The sequence below is a fragment of the Portunus trituberculatus genome, chromosome 50 (genome assembly GCF_017591435.1).
Source record: "Portunus trituberculatus isolate SZX2019 chromosome 50, ASM1759143v1, whole genome shotgun sequence".
In the NCBI taxonomy this organism is placed as follows: Eukaryota; Metazoa; Arthropoda; class Malacostraca; order Decapoda; family Portunidae; genus Portunus; species Portunus trituberculatus.
The window spans coordinates 9415883-9443509 of record NC_059304.1 but is presented as its reverse complement, the minus strand read 5'-3'; the positions used below and the strand labels follow the sequence as shown (position 1 = coordinate 9443509).

The following is a 27627-nucleotide window of genomic DNA, read 5'->3' as shown; positions in this document are numbered from 1 at the left end:
GAATCGCGACAGAAGGCAGAGAAGAATGATACTGGCCTCAATGCAGTAATGGTAATTAGAGAGAGCGGCGCGAGTAGAGGTGATTACGCCAAGATGTTGCCCGTTGTGGGTTGTGTCGGAAAGACATGCACGAACACTGAACCACAGGATACTATGCAAGCAGCAATAAAGTTATAGCAAATAGGTGTCACGACTCTGTGGTAAAGTAACACGGTCTGAAGCGCTGCTCAAGCATGTGTTAAAAACAGCATTTTAATGAAGACAGCTCAAGACGAATGCATCCCATTCTGGTACAGATGTGTGTGTATTCACCTATAGTTGTAATTTTTACAGGGCCTGGGTATGTGTGTGTGTGTGTGTGTGTGTGTGTGTGTGGCTCGGTAGATTATTGGACAAGGACGTGGCAGCATGTTATACGTACAAGACACATGGATAGTGACGGTGAAAAAATCAAGTTTGACCGCTAATTAGTTCGGAAACGTTTTCAAAGTGTGATCCAAGAAGTGGCCGCGGCAGATTATGAGGCTGGGGGAGTAGAGGTGAGGAAGCGGAAGAAGGGATGACCTATATCACGGTATTGACAGTACAGAGACCTCGTTGCTGTGATGCTAGTCAGCAGCGACAGCAACAAGAGGAGTAGCAGCAAGCAGCATCACTATACTGAACTGCCCGTGGGTATTTTTCTCATCCAGTGTGGACACTCCTGACGTCCTGAAGCACACATGGGTCTTGCATAACTACCCAAGCTAACCTCCGTTCCCGAGGATTCTCAACCTCACTTGTTATGTGACGTCATCGTTGACCCAGTTTTCACGTGGATGAGCTCTCCTCGGGACATTTGTGTCCTAGAGCAGTTTTTCTTTCTTTTCGTTATTATTTGTTGTGGTATAGTAAGACTATAGACGCTCACGTGTCTGCATTATTGATCTCGAATAAATCTGTCATCTTTACTTCAATTAGTGTGGTGTTGGAGGGAGCAAGGATGGGATGGTGAAGCTGCGTGCCAGCCTGCGGGGAGCGAGGGAGGTTGTCATGGCGACGTGACTGATGACTGATGGGGCTCGTCCTCACAGGAGTGACCCTGCCGACTAGATATTTAGTGATCCTTCGTTTTGTGAATGTCTTGGCTTGGTGTCGTGGATACAGTCAGTCAGGAGAGACACCCATGGATAGGGAGCACGTTCCCCTCAGTGTGGGGGCAGTGTGGCCTCGTAGATTTGTCACGGCCAGAAGAGTAGTTTGCCACGTTTTGAGTGTCAGTGTACTGGTGGCTAGAAATGTGTTTAGTTATTAACTCTGATGGAAGTTTGTTGAATATGAATTTGATTCCTTGGAAGCCGATTATCGAGCGACAAGGGAGGCTTGCGGCGTTGCTCCCTTCCACTCACGAGCCTCACTGTACCGCGCACGCTCAAGTTTGTGCAGTTCAGCTTCTTTTATGTTTTAAGTATTCCTACGTTATACATACATTATGCTGTCGTAAGAGATGCTGCTTTCTATTCTCCATAATTTGAATATACAGTAGCGTCACTTTGGATGGGAACAGCTTTTCACGAAGGGCGTGGATGAGGGTTTAACTAGCGCCTGTCTCTCTCCTCTCCAGTATGTGCCTGGCGTCCGGGCGGTGTGGCGGTGAGCGCGCGGCGTGTGGCAGCAGGCCCAGCCATCAGGACCATGTGACGAGTCCTTCATCCTAAATCACAGTCATCTCCATTTTGACCTTAGACAGTAGCAACCGTGGCCTCCGACAGCACCACAGACAGGTAAGGAAGGTGGGCGTCGGACCCTCGCTCGCACCACCAACTTCTCAAATCTGTGTTACCGCGACCACTGTGACGTGCGGTAAACACTTGTTGTCATTCAGTGTCATGTCACCCACCGCGTGACAGGAGTGAAAGGATGGCGTAGCAGTGTTTCAGGGTAGCGGATGAGGTTGTAGGGAGATGCGGCAGGTGAAACAAGTGGATGCGGGAAAAGTGTCCGTGTGTGTGTGTGTGTGTGTGTGTGTGTGTGGCCCGGATGGTAAATACTTGCATCCGCCCGTATGGTATTGCTTCCCACATGCACTTCCAGCGAAACGAGGAAATAACATGTCGCTGTGCTCATTAATAATAATAATAATAATAATAATAATAATAATAATAATAATAATAATAATAATTATTATTATTATTATTATTATTATTATTATTATTATTATTATTATTATTAACTTCATCATCATCATCATCATCATCTACATCACCATCATCATCATAATCAACACCATCATCATTACTGCATCATCATGGCGGCATCACCACAACTGTCATCATCATCGCATGTACCGTAGCATCTCTGCACCACATCACATCACCACACCCATCTCCTCGTCCATCCTTTCCCTACTGTTCCCTCCTCCTCCTCCTCCTCCTCCTTGCTATTACTCCTCATCTCATCGTCATCACCATCATCTACTCAAGAATCATTATATTTCATTACTGCAACTCAGGATCTCGTGCGACACACACACACACACACACACACACACACACACACACACACACACACACACACACACACACACACACACACATGCGCGAACTCAATACACGATCACTAGTATAAAGGAAAAGAAATACACTGGCTATCAAAGTGAGTTGGCAGTTTTAAGAAAGAACGATAGCGAGAGGAAAACGGTTGGCATTTTACAATCAGGGGTTAAGGTTACGGGGTTAGCAGGCGAGGGATAAATTTACGTGGATCTTTCTTTATATAGCAGCTCAAGCAACGCGGATGTACGGAGGGCGGCGCGGCGTGTCGGTCACCTCTCCTTCAGAACTTGCCTCCGTTGTGAAAAGCGAGAGAGAGAGAGAGAGAGAGAGAGAGAGAGAGAGAGAGAGAGAGATACGTCATGCTAGCTTCTAAATCTCCCTTACGCACGGTTGATATAGGTGATAATAGATGAACGTGAGATTGTCTGTATGAATAATGCGTGTCCTTTGTCCGAGGGCAGATAGAAAGGTTTATAGAAGATGTACTTTTGATGTAGTTTATTTCGTTGTGTTGAGGGTATACTGTTGGATATTCACCACCTGTGACGTATACTGACTGGTGTAGCAATACTCAACACACACACACACACACACGGTAGCTCAGTGGTTAGAGCGCTGGCTTCACAAGCCAGAGGACCGGGGTTCGATTCCCCGGCCGGGTGGAGATATTTGGGTGTGTCTCCTTTCACGTGTAGCCCCTGTTCACCTAGCAGTGAGTAGGTACGGGATGTAAATCGAGGAGTTGTGACCTTGTTGTCCTGGTGTGTGGTGTGTGCCTGGTCTCAGGCCTATCCGAAGATCGGAAATATTGAGCTCTGAGCTCGTTCCGTAGGGTAACGTCTGGCTGTCTCGTCAGAGACTGCAGCAGATCAAACAGTGAAACACACACACACTATATGTACGCCTTCTCGATTGCGCACTATTTGTCTCTCTTATCTTGTGTGTGAAGTGATAGCAGGCATCTTTTGTGTGTGTGTGTGTGTGTTCTAGACGGCACTCCGGCCCCGCCCCGTGTGTTTGCAGAACGTCTCCAGCGCTGCTCAGCTGAAGACCAAACAGCCACAGGTCACACAGCATTGTTTGGTGTTGCTTAAGGCACGACACATCCACGGGGGGACCAAAGCCCTTGAATCAGCTCACGTTAATGAAGCCTCACCACTCACTCACGAAGCCTCCTTGACGTGGCGTTGTATTTTAAGAAGCGTCTCTTTACGCCGCTGTCTCCTGCTGTCACTACAAATCGAGCTGAGAAAGGACGCGAGTGATATTGGCAATGGTACAGTTTTCAGAGTCTGCCGCAACCGAAGGCTCATATTCTTAACATTTTAGCGTCTCATGTCAATTATACTTTTTATATGGCCTTTGTGGAAGCTTAAAAATTTGAGGGCTGTTTTTATTTTAATTCATTGTATTTTTTCTATTTTTCTTACGATTCTACGATTCAACATTTTTTAATCAAGCGGTAAAACGTTCATCGTAATTGTATTTATGATTTGCGGTTTGAAGAACAAGCCATATGAGAACCGAAAACGTTTAAGACTGTAGATTTGTTAGTTTTCCATACAGCGCTAAGGACCCCCCAAAAATGTGTAGTATATCGTGCCTTGAAGAGAAACTAACTAACGATGGATGTATCTGACAAATCAGTTCCTTGTAAAACTCTTGAGCTGTATGTGTGTATGTAGCAAGGAGCAGATGGTTTTATTAAGCTTGCCACATCCAGTTTCCTCCAGTGCAAGTTCCTGCTGGCGGTTGTTTGTGTGGGTAATATTGAGAAACACGTCACTCTCTCACAACTATTTTCGAAGGTCTGGTTGCAAAGGATGTATCTTCTGTTAATTCCTTCGGCACCATCATGAGTTTGGGTATGATTAAACAATTTTATTGACATTAGGAAGGGTCTATGGACGTCAGAAGATTAATGGCCAGAGTCTTCACTATTTTAATCCCCCATTTAAGTTCTCAGGCTGTATAAAATTGCCAAATAGTTAGCAGAATAAATATGAAAACGCGTCATGGTATTGAAGGGGATAATAGTGAATAGATCTTATTAATTTACAACTACAGCCATAAAACACCCTTAAAAAGCCAGTGTAACTTTAACTAGAGCTCTTTGAATATTGTAGTGGAGCGGCGTAGAGCTGTTTCAGAATATTGACCTTGATAGCAGAGGAGTTGTCGAGGTAGCTTACGAGTTAAAAAAAAAAAAAAAAAAAAACATTACTGAATAGCAACACCTAAGATTAACATCTCAGTTGTTATATCCTTTGTTCTGTTTGTCCTAAGTTGATACCGGAGATGAGAGTGCGAAAAGCAAAGGGAAGTGCATATATTTGTATAGGGTGTGTTGGGATGTGGAGTACTTATAAAGATCGCATAGATAGACTGACATTGAGGTTATCTTGAGAATCTGCGGTGGTGTCATTTCCTTACCTTTGCTACACGTCAACGGAAGGAGAGCGAGTGTGGAAACTGTCACAGAGAAATGTATAATAAACGGTATGAGTTTGTGTTGCATTGCTGCTGCTACTGATGATGAAGATGATGATAATGATAATGATAATGATATGATGATGATGATGATGATAATGATGATACTACTACTACTACTACTACTACTACTACTACTACTACTACTACTACAACAACAACAACAACAACAACAACAACAACAACTACTACTACTACTACTACTACTAACAACAACAACAACAACAACAACAACAACAACAACAACAACAACAACAACAACAACAACAACAACAACAACAACAACTACTACTACTACTACTACTACTACTACTACTACTACTACTACTACTACAAAACAACAACAACAACAACAGCAACAAAACAACAACATAACAACAACAACAACAACAACAACAACAACAACAACAACAACAACAACAACTACTACTACTACTACTACTACTACTACTACTACTACTACTACTACTACTACTACACTGCTACTACTACTACAACACTGCTACTACTACTACTACTTTTTCTTCTTCTTCTTCTTCTTCTTTTTTTTTCTTCTTCTTCTTCTTCTTTGTCAGCTGATGAAGACCTAGAATTAAAGAAAGATTCAGTAGGAGGGAGTGAGATAGCGTCAGTCAGGGTCTTGCTTTACTGAGGGTTGGTAAAAGAATCAGTCATGCAGCGCTCTAAACATACGTATTGGTATGCACGGAAACACTGCTACCGTCTGAGGAACATTTGGCTTTTTTTCAACCTAGCATTCATGTCCATGCGCCGTGTTTCCTCTATGCACTGTGTGTGTGTGTGTGTGTGTGTGTGTGTGTGTGTGTGTGTGTGTGTGTGTGTGTGTGTGTGTTTGTCGTGTTAGATTCTTCATTTCTTTCTTTATTCCCTTCTTTCTTAAACTTGTTCTTTTGTTTTCTTTGTTTATTTATTTTTGCTTACGTATGAAGTGACCCGCACAAGAGGGCAGAAAGAAAAAGGAAAAAGAAAAAAAAGAAATGTCAAAGCCCATAATCTTGAGTCATTTCGTAGCCAGCGTGACATGACTTTTAAGATGCTTTCAGGCGAGTGCATAGAGAGAGAGAGAGAGAGAGAGAGAGAGAGAGAGAGAGAGAGAGAGAGAGAGAGAGAGAGAATGTGATGGGCAGTATTTTGTGTAGCCGGTGTCAGGTGTTAAGAAGCTATCCATGCAGGTGGTGGTGATGGTGGTGGTGGTGGTGGTGGTGGTGGTGGTGGTGGTGGTCAAAATAAATAAACTATAATTCCCAGTTTATTTACTCTAGTAGGGGTTGAGCTACAGTATGCGGGAAGCGCCAAAAGCACCTCGGAAAACAATAATAACGACAGGAGCGCATCAATCAGCGATACACTCTTCTTAAGTCTCTCTGAAAACATTACTTGAACCACTCGTACCCAGCCCTGGTTCTTATTCTGAAACACTGTGGGCTGTCGGTAAGATTACTTTTAACCCCTTGAGTACCATGACGCGTTTCCATATTCATTCTGCTTACTACTTGGTTATTTTACATAGCTTCAGAAACTTGTGTGAGGATTAAAATAGTGAAGACTGTGGCCATTAATCTTCTGGCCTCCATAGATCCTTCCTAATGTAAATAAAACCGTCTAATCACCCCCAAAACTCATGGTAAAAATGTGTCCCAGTATTGAAGGGAGTTTAAGGCTGCAGGAAAGATCACTCGTGTCCCCATTATTGCTTTCGTGTTCTTGTTCTTCTCTGTCTGTTAAATGTGATTATTCTTGCTCCTCTGGGTGTTTTTTTCTATTGGTGACACATAACTCTTGATAAACTGTCACTAAAATCATGAAGGTACACTTGAAAATCGCAAACTTCCACTACAGCTTGTTATGCTTTGTTCTTTCATCACGTCTTCCTTCAAAGGCCACATAGATGATCAGTTGCTTTTCTATTAATGTTTTTCAGTTGATGATATAAACCCCTTGATAAAATGCCACTAGAATTATGAAAGTAGTACTTGAAAATTTTTAGATAACTCGTAGTATAGCATAAGATTAGTGTTCTTATGGGTGTTTTACTATTGATTATACATAATGAAAAGCTCCCGCTAGAATAAAAAAAAACCTGAAAACCACAAATAACATCCATTACAACCTGCTAAATGCAGCTGATGGAAGGACGAAATGTTTAGGAATAGTGCACGAGGTCGGAGGGAACAGGGTGCGAAGGCTGCTTGTGTATGCATACGATTATTGCATAAATACTACGGTGTCCCGCCATTTGCATCCCAAAGGTCCGTGTAAATACTGGTGTCCCGCGAGTTAAGGCAATTATTTGGACATGTAGAACACGTAGGTTATTTATAAGAGTCAACTTTTTTAACTTGTACATGCGTGTGGTCGGTTTGATTGTTCTGTTATGGGGTGAAATTTTGAAGATGATAAATGGCGGTTGTTGCATGAAGTTAAGAATGATGGTGATGGTGATGGTGATGGCGTGGCTTTCATCCTCCTTATTTTAGGTATTCATTAACTATTTCACTTATTTGCATGATTATTTACCTTCCTATCTATGTTTATTTATCTATCTATCTATCTATCTATCTATCTATATACTTGTATTTATCTGTTTATCTATCTATCTATCTGTCTGCCTATCTATGTCTATCTATAGTATTTGTCTATTCATTAATTTATCTATTTAAGTATCTGTACATTTATTTATTTATTCACTCATTCATTCAATCGTTACTCTACATAACAATGTTCATTTTTATTCATCATTATCTTTGCCACCGATTCGTTTATTTACTTGCTCCCTCATCTGATTTCCTATTCATTAATTCCCTGATAGGTTAATGTAGACTTACTTGCCTTGGTTATTGGGGCTGCGAGGAGAAACACCTGAGCGGGGCTGTAATATACCTGCCCATCTCCCTCCCTCACCTGGCTGGTTGAGAAGCACCTGGTTAGTGTTATGTTTGTATTATTAGAACAGAGCTAGACAGGGCAGGGGATGGAAGGTAAATAGATGAGAGAGAGAGAGAGAGAGAGAGAGAGAGAGAGAGAGAGAGAGAGAGAGAGAGAGAGAGAGAGAGAGAGAGAGAGAGAGAGAGAGAGAGAGAGAGAGAGAGAGAATCTGTTCATGTATTATGTGATTTATTTGCCTGCATATCAGTTTTTTTTTTCTGTTTATCTAACGGTAAATCAATCAATATATTGTTTGTTATTATCTATTATTAATCTATCAATCTATCTACAATTTTTTTTCTTCACCATTATCATAATTGCCATATTCATAATTGTTATCGTTATGATAATTGTCACACGTAACATCATCATCATTATTATTATTGTCATCATCATTATCATCATTATTATCATCATCATCATCATCATCATCATCATCATCATCATTATTATTATTATCATCATCATCATCATCATCCTCATCCTCATCATCATCATCATCATCATCATCATCATCATCATCATCATCATCATTATTATCATCACCACCATTATCATCATCATCATCATCCCTCATCATCCTCATCATCATCATCATCATCATCATCATCATCATCATCATTATCATCATCACCATTATCATCATCATCATCATCATCATCATCATCATCATCATCATCATCATCATCATTGGTAGCCATTGCTAGAATACTCCACTGCTGGGCAATATTAATTAAAGCTAAGCCACGGCTCCTTCAGGGGAGAGAGAGAGAGAGAGAGAGAGAGAGAGAGAGAGAGAGAGAGAGAGAGAGACTGAGACTCGTCAGACAAAAAATGATGCACGCTACCGTACCTTCTTTACGATTCAGCTCACGGTACCTAATGAATACAAAAATCCTTCATATTATCGTACATCATCTAGAAGCATGAACACATCCCCTAAAAGAAAATAAAAATCGTTGCTACTATTGTACATCCTCTACAATACATACAATACAGGAGAATGAAAACTAAAAATCATTGTTATCGCACATTTTCCACCTGGTGATCATAAGGATAAAGACTGAAATCCTTCCTATTATCGTACAGTCTCCACGACACAACTCATAGTAGCTTAGGAAGTATCAGTAGCATTAGTAGACAGAGCAAGACGGCAGCAGAATGACAGGGAAAGACATAAATCGCTAATGATGCCGTGCCCTTCACTACGACTTGACTCACAATAACCCGAGAGTCACCCAGAGGCACCCAGAGAGGCGCCCAATCCAAGAGGCACCTTCGTAGCTAGCTAGTATTAGTAAGCGAGACAAGACGACAGCAGAAGGGCGGGCTAATTGGCGGAGACATGTGCTGGGACTCACCATTGTAACGAGGCCTTGTGTTTACTGTCCCGCGTGCCCCCCTGGCGGTGCCTCGGGCCAACACCGCCTCTCCATCTCCCTCATTGTCTAAAGCGACCCGGCAGAGCAAACAATCAGCCCAAGTTTAATATGCAGTTAATGGTTTGCGTTTTGGAAATGCAAATAAACGTTTGTTATTCTTAGCTGGTAGGCAGTGAGCACCCCACGTCTTCCCGTGAGAGAGGGCAACCATCTCGTATTTTGGGCAGCTGACGAAAGCGTGTTTGTAGGCACTCTGCGGGTCTTTTTTTCGTGGGCTATAAAAAAAGGAATCCCTTGGCGAGTATTTGGGTTGAGGATATTGGTTTTGTTCATGCGGAAATATACTGAGTTTGTATCCCGTTATGTACAATTGGTTTTGGTGTAAAATGTTTGTATGGGATTGTATTGTTTAGGACCATACGCCTGTACTATATTTCAAAGTGTAATATTGCGGCATCTCCCAGTGTATACTCTTTGTGGATTATACACTGAGAAAAGCTGAAAAATTGGTCCGAAATATATAGTATGGATGTGTAGTCTTAATGTGTACAATTTTTAGCATTTATTATCTTATTTTACTTTTTTATAAGTAAGAGGAGTACTGAACAAGAACAACGAGTAATATAGATATATAAAAGGCCCACATGTATATATATATATATATATATATATATATATATATATATATATATATATATATATATATATATATATATATATATATATATAAACACACACACAATGAAAAGACCCACTGGTTGTATTGATTGTACCACACCGCCATATTTACAAGCGTACAAAAAGCTGGTCACAAATAATCTAGCAAAAAGCGTATTGTGTCTGTGTAAATCAGCTTAGAGTTGGCCTTTAATCTGCAAATAATTGGTACAATCTGTCGGCGTGCGGTCCGTTATTACAGGGACGAGGACCGAGTCAAGTGTGCTCCGGTACGTGAATCGCGAGTGTGTCTTGTCTCTTGGCCAGGTGAGAGGAGCGAGGTGGATTCTGTAGTATTGTCAGTAGTACTTGGAATGTACATAGCTACAGTGTCAGTCTTACGTGTCTTCTCCGTTGTTTGTCGTTGCTGTCATGTTGTTATTGTTGTTCTACTACTACTATTATTACTGCTACTGCTACTGCTACTGCTACTGCTACTGCTACTGCTACTACTACTACTACTACTACTACTACTACTACTACTACTACTACTACTACTACTACTACTACTACTACTTTTCTATTTTTTCTCGCCCTTTTTTCCTTCTCCTTTACCTCCTCCTCCTCCTCCTCCTCCTCCTCCTCCTCCTCCTCCTCCTCCTCCTCCTCCTCCTCCGTTCCACCCTCCTTTATGTCGGTTACCTAGTTCACAGTCCCCTTCCCGTCCCTCCTCCCAGCACCTGCCGTCGGTCATAACACGGCGAAGAATGCCTCTCATTGGTGGCCGCCAGGTGCAGGAAGGGGAAGGGTTTGCGCGTCATGTGTAATCTGAATAGAAGACGGTAACAAAAAATAGATAAAAAGGTGTAAACTGCGACAAATGACCTTCGTTATTGATGAGTTACTGTAATAATTCTGCACACAAATTTCCTCTGAGGGACCGATGAAGAAGCTTCGTAAATCATGTGCCTTAACGTACAATACACAGGGCTTTATGGTATTGGTTTCTGTAATTGTTATACGACTCGTAATGACAAAATGACAAATTGGCACCTTATCGCAAGCTGCATTTCAAGGACAATACGTGTGTGGTGTGGCGTGTGGGTGGTGGTGCCATGCAGTGTGTTACTGACACGTGTTGGAGCACCATGTCTTCATCTCTGTCCGAAAGTGATGAGTCGAAATGTGAAGTGATTCTTGAAATGGACTTAAAAAGGGCAGGTGATAATGAAGCTCAATCAGATGGCATCATAAGTGACTCGGATGAAGAATATTTGTCAGAGAATAATAACGAGGTGAGCAGTGGTGAGGAAAATTATTCTTCTCCTTACGCGGTTTCCATAGAGCCAGTGGTTGGCACCATGTACAGTACGAGTCTCCTCCAGTTGCTTCTGTCCCTTGCATCTTCCTCTATGGCGCCCGTCCCGTGCAGCTCTGCCGCAATCCCATCCCTCCCTCCATCTCACACTCTGTCTTCCCCATACACCACCGGCGCCACTCCACTCGTCCCACTCCTCTACACCCGTGTTTTAATTCATATCTATTTTGTGACCGAGATCTATCAGAACATGTGAAAAGTATGTAAATAATTAAATAAGTGTAAGAATAAATGTAAACTACACTCACAAAATTGTGAGAAGCGAGCCAAAAATTCGATGTGGGAGACGCGTTGTTGGCGTCACACACTCAGTAACGAAGAGGTTCGCATATATATATATATATATATATATATATATATATATATATATATATATATATATATATATATATATATATATATATATATATATAAAGTCAGATAAAGATACAGTGGACTTTGGAAGGGACGGATGTAAATCAAGCGTTATTTCTTTACGTATCTATTTTTCCCTTTCTTCGAAGGCAGCGGCCAGTAGAGGAGAGGCAGGAAACTCGCCCTGTAAAAACTGAGGGCGAGGGAAGCGTCTTGACCCTTGCACCGGCACGCCCGCCCGTCACCACTTGTCATCCCGGAACGTTATCCCGGCGATGGCGTGGTTGGCGTGGCGCGGCCTGGTGGTGGAGGTGGTGGTGGTGGTGGTACTACTGGTGTTGTGAAGGTGAGGGATACGGTGCCTTATTTCGGCTGCAACTCTTCTGCGAGGCTTCAATGGTTGGCTTCTTTCATTTGTGGAAATTTAGTCGTATCCTCTCCGATTAACCCTGCATTGATATCAGTGGCACAGGCATGTTTTTACAGTGACACCTTTCCAGAGACCGATGCCATCCCCTCAGTGCTCCCGATACAGTTCAAAGACAAGGTTGATAGGAAGCACGTGGGTGTTCTGTGGTCACTCAGCTATAGCTTGAAAAGTGACTTATTTCCGGCAGGAGTCGAATTCAGGTCACCGAGATCACTATGTGTAGTCGTGGGCCAGAAGTCTATCGTAACCTGACGCTCTCAATTCCACTGTGTTTAGCGTCTTCCTTCAGTCTTACGTCCTCTGATTTCTTTGGAACCTTTAACTTCTCAGGGTTTGTAAGGTGACAGACAGGCAGCGCATCGGAGGACTAACGGTTGAAATTAAACGGTCAAATTAGTGGGAAAAAAAAAATGTCACGTGAATAAACTTTTGAGCGTGATTGTAGGTGCAAGCGCTGATCACCTGTTTATGTTAGTGTAGCACATGACAGACAACCTCGTAAGGGCCAATTTGTCAGCTGGTGTTTGTTCACTTCGAGGCTGTGAGAGAAAATAGAACGTGTGGTTAGGAATGTGGCTGTGAGGACACATGATGTGAAATGGTGTGATGAGAGTATGATGGTATGGTGACTATGGCGGGGATGTGGCGCTATGACTGATGATAGTGTGATGGTGAGGGGAAGGATGGTGGCGTGGTAGTGTGGTGGTGGTGGAGGGAATGCGTGAGATACCGTGTTGGGTTGGGGGTTGTGGTGTGGTAGTGGTGAATGTGTGGCGGTAGTGAGGGAGGCGCTTTGGTGTGGTGCCGAGTGGTGTGGTGTCGAGGGAAGGTCACGAACACATGAAGACGATTAAAAATTGTTGCTCATTAATATTCATTCCACTTAAGGAAGCACCGATGCTCTCTCTCGCCCTCTTGAGTGTCATGCTTACTAAAAAAAGCTTCAACCTGATATTAAGGCTTCACTCAGATACCGAAGCTTCACTCTTCACTAAGATACTAAAGCTCCATCCTCATACCGAAGCCTCACTTAGATACCGAAGCTTCATTTCGACAAATCTCATGTAAACACTGACAAACTTCATCGCAACACTAAATCTTCATCACAATATTAACCCCTATTATACTGGGACACATTTATGCCTTGCGATTTGTGCACGATTAGACCATTTTATTGACATTAGGAAAGGTCTATGGAGGTCAGAAGATTAATGGTCCAGAGTCTTCACTATTTTAATCCCCACATGATTTTCTGAAGTTATATAAAATCACCAGATAGTAAGCAGAATGAATATGGAAACGCGTCATGGTACTGAAAGGGTTAAATGTACCTACAGTAAAGCTTCGTCCAAACACTTAACCCTCATCTCCATTAACTCCACCACCACAAGCTTTATTCCAATACAAGTAATGATAGAGACGGAAAACAAGGTATTCTCCCCTCAGATGCCTCACCTCTCCTAACCCACTCCTCCCCAGGGCTTGAGATGTAACAATAGTGGGAGTGATAGGGGGAAATGACCCTTGTATAAAGAAAGAAAGGGGAAAAAAAGAACCTGGTGATCCCCATGACCTGTGGCGCCTCCGGGTCAGCAAGGCGGATGCTGGAGACATGAGTGGTGTGGAATCCTTAGGGAAGCTGTTCTGTGATGTTCTTTGTTTTGCCTCTCCCCACCTGTGCCTGTTAACACTGTTCTCTCATATGGGGTGTTTCCAAAGGCCATCGAGGTATTAGTTCGTTTCTCATAGTGTTTTTTTATTATTTATTTTTAGTTATTGTTTTTTTTCTTGTTGATGGTACAGGGTAATTTTATCATTAAAATCATCAGGAGTCCTTGAAAATATGACTTCTACTTTTAGCCAATGATTGTAGAGCTTAGGATGTTTGAAAATACAGTATTTTTAGCTAAAATTATCACGTAAACCTCCCAAGAGTTAGCGAAATAAAATTAATGTGTACCTAAATTTAAAGACCGTTTTAGTAGATTTGAAATTAGTCAAAGTAGAAAGATATGTAGTAAACAATTTGGCTACGATGCGTATTTGTCTTCCCGCATTAGAGAAAAGAACGAAAGAAGAAAGAAAACGAGGAGCTTTTGTTTATTTCATAGAAATTTTGCTGAGTACACCCTTCGTGAGTGGCGGCAGAGTGAAGAGCCGATACGCAGACTGCCGATACCGGGAAGTGACTTGTGAATTACCGCTACTAGATTGTTATTGTCGATACTAAAGCCAATCAATCAGTGCATTCATGTTGAGGAGGCTCACACACACACACACACACACACACACACACACACACACACACACACACACACACACACACACACACACACACACACACACACACACACACACACACACACACACACACACACACACACACACACACACACACACACACACACACACACACACGAGGTACGCAGTAAACTGGTAGAATAATAAATTGATCGATATCGAGCATCCTGGCTATCATGAAGCACAAATAGCGGATATCCGGGTCATTACTGCGATACTTCCTAAGTCACGAACGAAATGCGATGGCGGTGACTGTAACACACGTACGTACATAAGCTGATACAAAATTAGTTAAGCGGCAGTTAAAAGAAAAATTAATAGAAGAATGCAAAAAAAAAAAAATGTCCTTTGATAATTTTGATAGCATATAAACATAAAACAATAAAAGGTAGATTTTTTTTTTCTAGACGATAGAACTAATAAGAGTTTAGTATAAAAATAAGTGTCTGAAATGAAAATGTTCCTTTATTAACATTCACAGGGCATGAAAAGGTAAAAAGGTTGATTTCTTTTCTCATTGTACACTACATAACTGTTTAAGAGATAACTGTAAAAATAACCATCACAAAAATTATAGATGATATGAGAAAAAAATATCCATAAGTAAGAAGCTAAAGGTGCTAGAACAAAGATGTCATATGGCTTCCTCTTGGTAACTAATGTTTAGCAAAGGTAGTGGATATGCATAGGTCAGTGTCCCAGTGATTCACCTACACACGGGAGGCTTCAAAGGTCGAGGTGATAAGGATGTATCAAGGAAGCTACGTGCCATTTAGATCAGTCAGCCACATCCTGCTGACGGCAAACTTCGTATTGTAGCTATAAGTCTGTCAGCGTATATCACTCTCATGCGCCTCCACTTTGTTTTATGTTATCCATCAGTTTTAGGTTCTAATATGTTGACAAATCACAAAAACCCGATAATTTCCACTATATTTCTCTTAAATTCTTTGATCTACAGATAAACTCCTTGCAAAACTAGACAACTTCCACTGTGTTTAGCTTCTTCCTTCAGTCACCTCTGATCTGCTAACATACAAAACATGACAGCTTCCCCTCCCTTAAGTGTTGGCTTTCGGATCAATTAATTAATTTCTTACAAAAGCCGACAACTCCATTCATTCAGTCTGTTGCAACCATCTTAGTGTCCTGCAGTCCTCCCTCGTCCTGCTTTTCCTCTGCCTTGCCATCTTGCGTTTCAAAACAACTGCTTGGGAATAGTTTCCGCATGTTCTTTTCTTCCTTCATTTCATTTCCCTTTCTTTCTTGTTCTTTATTTCATCCCTTTCTCCTTTTTCTGCTTTTCGTATCTTTTCGTTCTTCTTAGATAACAAGTGAGCCAATTAGTTAATCAGTCAGTTATTTATTCATTCAGTTAATCTTCATGCTAAACTCACAAACAGACATCCCAGACAAACACATATACGTAACAATTCACTTTAGCCGAATCAGAAGCATAACCTTCCCGCCGCCACCCGCCACTTACTTATGATAAACGAGCAGCATTCTGGAGCACCAAGACTTAACGTGTATAAATGAAAGTCCCGTGTAGCAAGGCGGGTCACTGTGCAGGCGCCACGGTACGGGTGTGTGTCTGTGTGTGTGTGGAAGTTACCATTCAGTGAGCGGTGCCTCGAATTATAAGGTATTGCAATATTCAAGTTGTTGGAATAAAATAGGGTCAGGAAATAAGACTGCTGATACTGTTGAGACACACACACACACACACACACACACACACACACACACACACACACACACACACACACACACACACACACACACACACACACACACACACACACACACACACACACACACACACACACACACACGTTTATTTAGTTTTTGAAAGTGGAAATTAATCTGATCTTAAATGCAATACCCTGCGTAAACAGAAACCACGTGAAAAGCAAGCAAACAGACAAACGTGCAAACACTTGATCGATATTGGAAGCTGCACTAATCGGAATCTAAAACATATATAAACTTTGAAAATGAAAATAACCCATTGAGAATAAAATAAAGAATAAATAGAGCATGATAAAAGGAAAGATTAAGGAATATAAGTAAAGAAAGAACGAGATAGATAAATGAGTGAATAGATAAAATATGAAATACTCACCCTTCAAAACAACAACAATAGCAACAACAACAACAACAACGACAACAACAGCAACGCAAAAAACAATTGAAGAGACAAATTTACGAGGGACATTAGTCATTGTAGTAATGAAAACATAACAATGATTATATTTACAGTGTCCTGAAAAATGACTGAACCAACAACAAGACGTAGAGAGAGAGAGAGAGAGAGAGAGAGAGAGAGAGAGAGAGAGAGAGACGTAGACAGGCTTATAAATGTAGTCCCCACGGTTCATATTTTCTCTCTCTCTCTCTCTCTCTCTCTCTCTCTCTCTCTCTCTCTCTCTCTCTCTCTCTCTCTCTCTCTCTCTCACTGATTACAAGAAGAAACTAAGCCACTGATAAAATATTTCATGCCTTTCATTCATGGCTAGAAAGATGCTGGCCTTCTTCTTCTTCTTCTTCTTCTTCTTCTTCTTCTTCTTCTTCTTCTTCTTCTTCTTCTTCTTCTTCTTCTTCTTCTTCTTCTTCTTCTTCTTCTTCTTCTTCTTCTTCTTCTTCTTCTTCTTCTTCTTCATCATCATCATCATCATCATCATCATCATCATCATCATCATCATCATCATCATCATCATCATCTTCTTCTTCTTCTTCTTCTTCTTCTTCTTCTTCTTCTTCTTCTTCTTCTTCTTCTTCTTCTTCTTCTTCTTCTTCTTCTTCTTCTTCTTCTTCTTCTTCTTCTTCTTCTTTCTTCTTCTTCTTCTTCTTCTTCTTCTTCTTCTTCTTCTTCTTCTTCTTCTTCTTCTTCTTCTTCTTCTTCTTCTTCTTCTTCTTCTTCTTCTTCTTCTTCTTCTTCTTCTTCTTCTTCTTCTTCTTCTTCTTCTTCTTCATCATCATCATCATCATCATCATCATCTTCTTCTTCTTCTTCTTCTTCTTCTTCTTCTTCTTCTTCTTCTTCTTCTTCTTCTTCTTCTTCTTCTTCTTCTTCTTCTTTTTCTTCTTCTTCTTCTTCTTCTTCTTCTTCTTCTTCTTCTTCTTCTTCTTCTTCTTCTTCTTCTTCTTCTTCTTCTTCTTCTTCTTCTTCTTCTTCTTCTTCTTTTCATTTCTTCTTCTTCTTTTCTTCTTCTTCTTCTTCTTCTTCTTCTTCTTCTTCTTCTTCTTCTTCTTCTTCTTCTTCTTCTTTCTTCTTCTTCTTCTATTTTCCCCTCGCAATGGTCAACAGGTCTAATGACATTTGATCTTGCTTTGCATTCCTCCTCCTCCTCCTCCTCCTCCTCCTCCTCCTCCTCCTCCTCCTCCTAAAACTATGACATCATCGGCATCACAGAAACTTGGATTAATACAACACACAGAGATTACCTCGCAGAATACTCACTTGATGGCTATAACATTTTTAGTAGCGAAAGATCTCACCGTACAGGGGGCGGTGTAATGTTTTACGTTAAAAGTAATCTTCGTGCTCGTGTGATGCCAACTTCAACCATTGCAAACATAGATGTCAATTTCATTCATATAGAAAATAAATCCCGAAGAATATCATTAGGTCTCGTCTATCGTCCTCCAGCCCAGTCACCCGCCACAGACGAACAATTGTATGAACAAATCGCGGACATTTGCTGCGTAAACAATTGCATAATTATGGGAGATTTTAACCTTCCAGTCACAAGGTGGGGCGAACCACTGACAGCTCACGCTGGCCAGCAGCTGTATAATAGCATGCTTGAAAGCTCCCTCCACCAACACATCAAGCATCCGACAAGAGGAAACAATATCCTTGATATCGTTCTAACAAATGATGAGAATACTATTGAAAATGTGGAAATTGGACCAGAATTCAGTTCCAGCGATCATCGCACCTTAAAATTCACCATAAATTTTGACAAAGGAAAAGTGAATGAAAGTAAAGAAAAAGTGCCAGACTATCGGCGTGCAAACTACACAAGACTCCGTATGCAGCTTGCATCCATTGACTGGAATATACTGCTGGAAACACCAGATGTAGATAAGACATGGGAGGTGTTTGCTGAAAAGATAAATGATACAGCTAAGATGTGTATACCACTAAGAAACAGAAGGAAAATACTAAACACCAAACCGAAATGGTGGAATAATGAAATTAAAAGCTGTCTTCTAGCAAAGAAAGAAGCATACAACAAATACAAATTAACACAGCATAATAATGATAAATTAGAGCATGACAGATTGCGTAGAAAAGCAAAAAGTTGATAAAAGCAGCAAAAATCTGTAGAAGCTCAGATCGCAAACTCCTGTAAAACCAACCCAAAGGAATTTCACAGTTATGTAAAATCCAAAAGAGTCTTAGCCTCAACAATTGGTCCACTCATAACAGAAAACGGAAACCAAATAGATAACGAAGCTGAAATGGCAAACGTCCTAAATAGATTCTTCTCAACAGTCTTCACGACTGAAGATGTCCAAAATAGTCTGCCCATGCCAGAGCCTCAGGCACAAGGCAAAACACTGCCTGACTTCATAGTTACAGAAAATGAAATCCTCACAGTCATGAACAGCATGAACGTAAACAAAACGCCTGGACCAGACAAGATATCACCCAGGCTTCTCAAAGAAGCGAAAAATGAGCTCGTGAAACCACTCACGATTATATTCAATAAAACTTTACAAGCAGGAAAGTCCCCAGGAGTGGAAGCTAGCAAATGTCACGCCCATTTTCAAGAAAGGAAATAAATCACTCCCAGCTAATTACAGACCAATCAGCCTTACTTCAGTAGTGTGCAAGCTGATGGAAACGATAATCAGAGATAAGATTGTCAAATTTTTAGAAGAAAATAAGATCATGAAGGATTCACAACATGGTTTCAGAAACAAGAGATCCTGCTTAACAAACCTACTAGACTTCTTTTATGAAGTTTTTAACTCGTATGACGAGACAAAAGCAGTGGATGTTATTTATCTTGATTTCCAGAAAGCTTTCGACACTGTCCCTCACAAGAGGCTAATCAGCAAAGTAAAAGCTCACGGCATAGCTGGAAATACCCTGAAATGGCTGGAAGACTGGCTCTCTGACAGAAAGCAACGAGTTGTTATAAATGGAAAAGAATCAGAGTGGCACAATGTGAAAAGTGGTGTTCCTCAAGGCTCTGTATTAGGACCAGTTCTTTTCATTGTTTATATTAATGATATTGATGAAGGAATCACTTGTAAAATAAGCAAATTCGCGGACGACACCAAAATAATGAGCAAAGTTACATCAACGTCACAATGGCAAGAACTACAGTGTGACTTAAATAAACTGACACGCTGGGCAGAAAAATGGCAAATGAAATTCAATATAGAAAAGTGTAAAGTCTTACACATTGGAAGTAACAATGTACAAGCAAAATACGTAATGAGTAATGTACCTCTGGAAAGTGCTGAGAATGAAAAAGATCTTGGTGTTGTGGTGTCTAAAGATCTCAAGCCGAGCAAACACTGCACAGAAGCAGTAAAGAATGCAAATAAATTAGTTGGGTTCATTGGAAGAACCTTTGAATTTAAATCAGAAAAAGTTATCCTTACTTTATATAACTCATTGGTGCGTCCTCAGCTTGAATACTGTGTGCAGTTCTGGTCACCATATTACAGAAAAGACATTGAAAAACTGGAAAGGATCCAGCGTAGAGTGACCAAGATGATTCCGAGATTGAGAAACAAGCCGTATGAGGAACGACTGGAAGCATTAAATTTATTCAGCTTAACAAAGCGCAGGATAAGAGGAGACCTAATCGAAGTTTTCAAAATTTTTCAGGGATACAACAACCTTGATGTCAATAAATATTTTACTATTGATCATTCCACCATAACAAGGAATAATGGATTTAAAATTACACCAAAACGCTTTAAAACCCACGAGGCAAAGCACTTTTTCTTTAATAGAATAGTTAACATTTGGAATAAGCTTCCTTCAGAAATAGTAAACAGTACTTCCATTGCATCATTCAAAAACAAAATTGATAAATATTTAAAGAATAACCCCAACAAGCTCTCTTCTTGTCTGAATAATTAAACATGATACTATATTAACTTTCTTATAGATAGATATGTAGAGTTCACCGTAGGGTGAATAATAGAATCTCCTTTCATCCTTTCCTGTGAAAATTCCATGTCAGTTTTTTCCATACTGCATGGTACTTTTCCAAGCTATTTTCCATGCCAGCGAAAGCTGGAGGGAGTGGTGGGTGGGGAGGAGCCTTCTCCTGTACTGTCCTGTCTCTCTTATCTGTAGCCAGTTAGAAGTAGTTACCAAACAGCCTCGAAAGGACCAACAGGTCTGTTGCTGTTTGGCTTTCCTTTGTATTCCTTTGTATTCCTCCTCCTCTTCTTCTTCTTCTTCTTCTTCTTCTTCTTCTTCTTCTTCTTCTTCTTCTTCTTCTTCTTCTTTTCCTCCTCCTCCTCCTCCTCCTCCTCCTCCTCCTCCTCCTCCTCCTCCTCCTCCTCCTCCTCCTCCTCCTCCTCCTCCTCCTCCTCCTCCTCCTTACTTTGTGTTCAACGTGCATCCCTCGTCATTTTCTCTTCGCCCTCGTCTGCTTATTTTCACTCTTCCCTTCGTCTTTCTCATTATTACTTTTCCTTTACGTTCCCTGTGTCTGCTACATATTTCTTCCTTTGTGTTCCATGCGCCTCCCCCTCCGCTTTGTGTTCCGTGCGCCTGTCCCTCCCCCCCTTCTCTCTCTCTCTCTCTCTTCTCTTCGTCTTCCTGGTCGTTGCGTCACGTCGGCGGGCGCAGTTTGGGTCTCCGTCACCTGGTGCGGCGTAACAACATCAAACAAGGCAGCAATTTTGACTCTGTTACCTCGCCATTTTTATCTCCTCCTCCCTCCTCTTGTTTACTTTCCTGCTTCCGCTTCCCCCGTCTTTTGCTTCCCCTTTTAGGAAACTGTTACGTTATGTCTTTCCTTCTTTCCTTCTTCTTCTTCTTCCTCCTCCGCCTTTGCCTCTGCCCCTGCCTTCTTGCACTCCACCCTTTCATTCACTCCCTTCCTTCTCCGCTTCCTCCTTGTGCCTCTGTTGTTGCTGTTGTTGTTGTTGTTGTTTGCTGTTAAATGTTGTTTCTCTTCCTTTTCTTCCTCTACTGTTATTTAATAATGTCCTCCTCCTCCTCCTCCTCCTCCTCCTCCTCCTCCTCCTCCTCCTCCTCCTCCTCCTCCTCCTCCTCCTCCTCCTCCTCCTCACCATTACTTCATTCCACCACGCTTTTCTTTTACTATGTCCTATTCCTCCTTCTTCTATGTACAAATAAATAACAAGGAAAATACAAAAGAAGAAGAATTATACAGAAAAAGAAAGAAAGGTAAAGAAAAAAAAAACTTTAGCATCTCCTCAAGGTTAGGGAGAGGTGAGGGAGGAGGAGGAGGAGGAGGAGGAGGAGGAGGGAGGAGGATGGGTGAGGGCGTCCGGAAGCTGGTAAGAGTGAACCTCCAGTGAGCAGATTCCGGTAGCGTTGTGTGTGGGTGGGGAGGGGGAACGGTTGTGGCAGGTGAGGGAGGGAGGGGAAAAGAAGGGACAGGTAAGTGGAGGTAAGGAAGAGGTAGGCAGGTGAAGGAGAGGAAGAGAAAGGGAGAGAAAGAATGCTGCAGGTGAAAGGAGGGATGGAAGAAAGGGAGGCAGGTGAGGAACAGGGAGAAAAGAAAAGAAACAACAGGTGAGGGAGAGGAAGGGAGAAAAGGAAAATGCAGGTGAGAGAGAGAGAGAGAGAGAGAGAGAGAGAGAGAGAGAGAGAGAGAGAGAGAGAGAGAGAGAGAGAGAGAGAGAGAGAGAGAGAGAGAGAGAGAGAGAGAGAAGAGGGAGAGCAAGGAAACAGATGCTGATGGAAGTGAGAGAGAGAGAGAGAGAGAGAGAGAGAGAGAGAGAGAGAGAGAGAGAGAGAGAGAGAGAGAGAGAGATGTAAGTACCAGAGTAAATGAACAGGTGTCTGATAAATGAAGTGTTTCCATTGGTCTACTCTCAGTTCTTCCTTAGATTCCTTAGATCTTTCACGTCTCATTGAGATATAGTTTTCTGCCAGTAATTCCTTTATTTTTTCTTCCTTAGCGGTGTTCCAGTAGCGAGATGTTGCGGTGATGAAGTGTGGCGGCTAACTGTTGCGGCAAAGTGTTGCGAAAAAGAAATGTTATGAGAAAAGTGTTAACGCAAGTTGTTTACGATGGCTTGTTACGGTGACAGTGACGGGTTATGAAGACGTCTTACGAGGAAGTTTGACGATGAAGTGTTACCGCAAGTTGTTACGATCACGTGTTACTACGGTGTGTTTTGATTTAGTGTCGCTATGATGAGTTACAATGAAGAGCCAAGACAAAATGCTACAATGAAATATTACAATGACATTCTCAGGCCCCACGTGATGCCATAGAAATATAAAACCATTCTGAATAAACCTTCCCCGAATATTCGCAACATCCCCACAACATATCCTTCAGTCTTATCCGCTGACTCTAGCCACAGTCACGCCCCACAAACATTGCATCATTCCCTATGGTAGACTTCCCTGCATCACGTACTGCTACTTCCTCCTCCTTCCAAGACTACTGTTTCAAGGCACCGCTGTAGATCTCTCGTCTCCATGTTACTGTTTTTTGCAAATTTTTACTTTCTTACCTCCCTGCCTGTCTCTACTGTGGCCTGCTTTTTTCTGCCACTACTCTCACTCTACAGCCTGCCTTTTTCACCCTTCTAGTTCTGCCTGTCCCGTTCTACAAATTATTTTTCCCCCAGACTACTCTCTGCCTGTCCTGAATCCCTGTTGAGTTTTTTTTTTTTTTTTAACTGCAATTTTTTCTGTACTTTTATATTAATATTTTTTCTATTCCTCTCTCTCTCTCTCTCTCTCTCTCTCTCTCTCTCTCTCTCTCTCTCTCTCTCTCTCTCTCTCTCTCTCTCTCTCTCTCTCTCTCTCTCTCTCTCTCTCTCTCTCTCTCTCTCTCTCTCTCTCTCTCTCTCTCTCTCTCTCTCTCTCTCTCTCTCTCTCTCTCTCTCTCTCTCTCTCTCTCTCTCTCTCTCTCTCTCTCTCTCTCTCTCTCTCTCTCTCTCTCTCTCTCTCTCTCTTCGCTCTGCACTTTTCGTCTCGATCCCCAATGCGCAGGCTAGTGTTTTCCCGGCCGTGTTCTGCCCTACATACTACGTACTTTTTCTTTCCCGTCACCCCGCGTCCTGATCCTGCAACCTACTTCTCTCAGCAGCCCAGCCCTGTAGTCTGCTTTTTGCCACCAGCTCTGTTTTGTAGCTTAGAGTTTTTTTTTTTTTTTTCATCATTTTCTCAACTATGTAATGTCTTTTTTATCCATAGCTTTCTAGTCATCAGCATTTCCTCCTGTCACGCGTGTATAGTGAGCTTTGTTACGCTTTATTTTCTAGCACACAAATAACGTTCTCCTCAATAGTTATCACACATATTGAGAGGAAAGAAGGTGAACCCACTGCAAACCACGTCTGTATAATTACTGCCCCTTTTTAATATTCTCTCCCTTACGCAAACACCTTCCATGCATTCATCTCGACGTTTCCCCGCTGATGCACAGAAGACAATACTACGAAGTCAACTCGCATAGCTTTACCCGCGAGTCACTTCTGCGTATGAGTGTTTCCGCCTCGCATCCGCCGCAGAACAGGACCTCGTAAATGTGACGCAACGTAACACTCAGCCCCGTCCTTGCTTTGTTTTATGACGGGATGCGTTAAGGCGGCGGCGGCGGCGGCGGGTGTGACTGTGGCGGAGGCGCTGATGGTGGTGGTGGTGGTGGTGGTAGGTCGGATATAAGGTCAATCGTCCACTAAAGTCCCCGAGTGGCGGTCACAGTTGCCATTTGTCGCCAGGTTATCGGACGCGAGGCCATAACTGCGCCAACCATCCGACCTTCGTCATCATCAAGGGTTTAATCAGTGGCGGACGCGGACTTTTAAGGGCTCCGGGCCAGGTGTTGTGATGCAGGCCGCCCTCCTCCTCCTCCTCCTCCTCCTCCTCCTCCTCCTCCTCCTCCTCCTCCTCCTCCTCTTTGCTCCCTCTCCGGCCTCCGTCTCACCGAAAAAAATAAGTAAAAAACAAAGGAAGGTTGGGGGGGGGATGGGGAAGGAAAAGCTCTGGGTCTCTTTCTCCGTTTCCTTTTCGTCTCAATGAGGAAACCAAATTATGTATACGTAGTCCTCTCGACTGACCCGTGTTACCTGCATTGTTGTTGTTGATGATAATGTTGATTTTTCTTTCTTTTCTTCTTTCTTTCTTTCTTTTTCTTTTTCTTTCCTTCTTTTCTTCTTTATAACGGTGTCTTGGGATGAAGCTAATTAAATGTACATATAAAATGTGAGGCAAACACATACTATGAAGACAAACAGGTAGAAAGACAGACAGACAGACAGATAGATTAACTGAGAGATAGACAGATAGATAGATAGACATAGAGAAATGAAGACAGGAAGTAGATTGTATACACAGACTGATAGATATACAGACATATAACCAGAAAAGGTAAACAGATTGAAAAAAAGATAGATAGATAGATAGATAGGACAGGATATGGGAGGTGGAAAACGCCATTATATCAGAGGGAATTACCGTGACGACAAGATGAAGCAGTGTTTGGCAGGCCGATAAAGGTGGCGAGGGCAGGAGTGATGGCGCGGGACGCTTACACCTGCCGATAAGCGAAGGTAAATCTTGCTGCACAAACACGGCGAGGTTAAGTTAGGTTAGGTTAGGTTAGCTGGCCTTGAAGTGGATAAAGGCATGTTACAACTAGAGAGTGTTGTGGTAACTATGCATTCGTACACACACACACACACACACACACACACACACACACACACACACACACACACACACACACACACACACACACACACACACACACACACACACAAGCCAGAGAACCGGGGTTCGATTCCCCGGCCGGGTGGAGATATTTGGGTGTGTCTCCTTTCACGTGTAGCCCCTGTTCACCTAGCAGTGAGTAGGTACGGGATGTAAATCGAGGAGTTGTGACCTTGTTGTCCCGGTGTGTGGTGTGTGCCTGGTCTCAGGCCTATCCGAAGATCGGAAATAATGAGCTCTGAGCTCGTTCCGTAGGGTAACGTCTGGCTGTCTCGTCAGAGACTGCAGCAGATCAAACAGTGAATTACACACACACACACACACACACACACACACACACACACACACACACACACACACACACACACACACACATAACCTAACCAACCCTACCCTACCTTACTCTACTCATCCCTACCCAACCCTACCCTACCCTACCCTACCCTACCCTAACCTAACCAAAATATTGCACCGAAATGTAAAAGAAAAAGAAAAAGAAAGAAAGAGCGTCCCAGTAAATGTTGTAGGTGTTTAATATAAGGGAAAACGTATAGGCACATTACAGGCGATCAATCAGGAATGCATTGCAGCCATTGAGGGGCTTGGAGGTGTGGCGGGGGTGGCCCACAGGCTGGCTATTAGTGGGACCGCTGGGCCATTTCACTAATCTTGGCCGATATTCCTACCGCGTTCCTGATGGCGAGGTACTTACGCCGCCAGTGTCGCTGTAAAGAGTTGGTCATCGCACCGTGCCTCACTCCTCCTCCCCTCTCCTCCATCGTCAGGGGCCTCGTCTGCACCTTTGATGGAAAAGAAAGAAAGTAAACAAACGAATAATCAAATAAGAAGACAAACAAAAAAGTAGTAAGCCAGAAATTAACAATAGAGCAGACTGACTGATACAGAAGACATAACGTAAAACGGAAACTAACAAACAAATAATTGAGGAAGAAAACAAAACAAAGACGTGTCAAAGGAAACAAACAATCAAGCAAACTATCAAACAAGGAGATATACACATATCTACGCGAATATATTTTTAAAGAGCAATATTCGTACTAAATGAAAGCCAAAAAATCTAGATATATATAGTTTGCACACTCAGTCTGTCCTTCCTAAGCCTGAAATGATTAAAAATTTCTGTCATTGTCAGACGCAATGGCGGGCCACATGGAATAATTTGTCGATCTGGATGTGGCCCGTCGGCTGTTCTCTCCCCCACTCCCTGCCATTCCCTCCACTTCCTTCACTCCCCTCCACTCCCATCCCCTCATCTTCCTGCCCTCCCGTCCACTCCCAACGCTGTTCTCGCCCCCACTCCCTGCCATTCCCTCTATATCCTTCACTCCCCTCCACTCCCATCCCCTCATCTCCCTGTCTTCCCCCTCCACTCCCAGCGAGACTCCAGACTGTCGACGACCGCGGGTGTGGGAGGCGTGTGAGACGTTTCGAGACCCAGTGTTGGTTTTCCCGGCCCCGCCAAGTCACGAGTGCTCTTTGGTAGTGGTATCTGTGTTGAAGGGGGTCAAAACTAGAAGAGACTCTAAGAACATGGAAAAAAAAGAGAGGAAAAGGGCAAAGATGTCGAAAATTGAAGAAGTGGAAATTGGAAAAGGCTTAGAAATACAGAAAAGGGAAGAAAAATAGCTTATAGATTAGTTTGAGCAATCGTGAGGTGAATGGGAGAAAAATGTGTGTGTGTGTGTGTGTGTGTGTGTGTGTGTGTGTGTGTGTGTGTGTGTGTGTGTGTGTGTGTGTGTGTGTGTGTCTGAGGGGACATGACGGAGGCGCGCTTCCCTTAATCAATCCTTATGTTTGATTCATGTATATTTTCCTCAGTAAATGGTGTGTGCGTCTTCTGAATCTGTAAATGCAAATAGGACGAGACGAGACGAGAGAGAGAGAGAGAGAGAGAGAGAGAGAGAGAGAGAGAGAGAGAGAGAGAGAGATTTTCACGTGTCGCGTCGTTAAGAGTAAAAATTAATGATGACAGATTTTTTTTTCTTTGTGTGTGTGTGTGTGTGTGTGTGTGTGTGTGTGTGTGTGTGTGTGTGTGTGTGTGTGTGTGTGTGATGTTTTAATTGTACCCCTTGCCTTACGTCTGGGTAGTTGCAAAAATTATGTAAGGGTTGATGACGGGGGAGATGGAGGTAACGTGTCTTGTCTTGCTGTACCTGACCGTGTAAAAGAGGCGAATGACATGAGTAAGACAGGTGTAATAAGCGAGAGGGTGCGAGGCAAGTGTTACA

The 27627-nt window shown here is 42.4% G+C and overlaps 1 protein-coding gene across 1 annotated transcript in view; it reads left to right on the top strand.

Moving 5' to 3' along the window:
• Positions 1-1086: 1086 nt before the first annotated feature.
• The window catches only part of LOC123499703 (diacylglycerol kinase beta-like), a 69843-nt gene continuing 43302 nt past the window's right edge, over positions 1087-27627 (top strand). The window contains exons 1-2 of the mRNA XM_045248104.1: positions 1087-1415; positions 1604-1763. The gene's annotated coding sequence lies outside the window, so the exon portion shown is untranslated. The remainder of the gene's footprint in view (positions 1416-1603; positions 1764-27627) is intronic.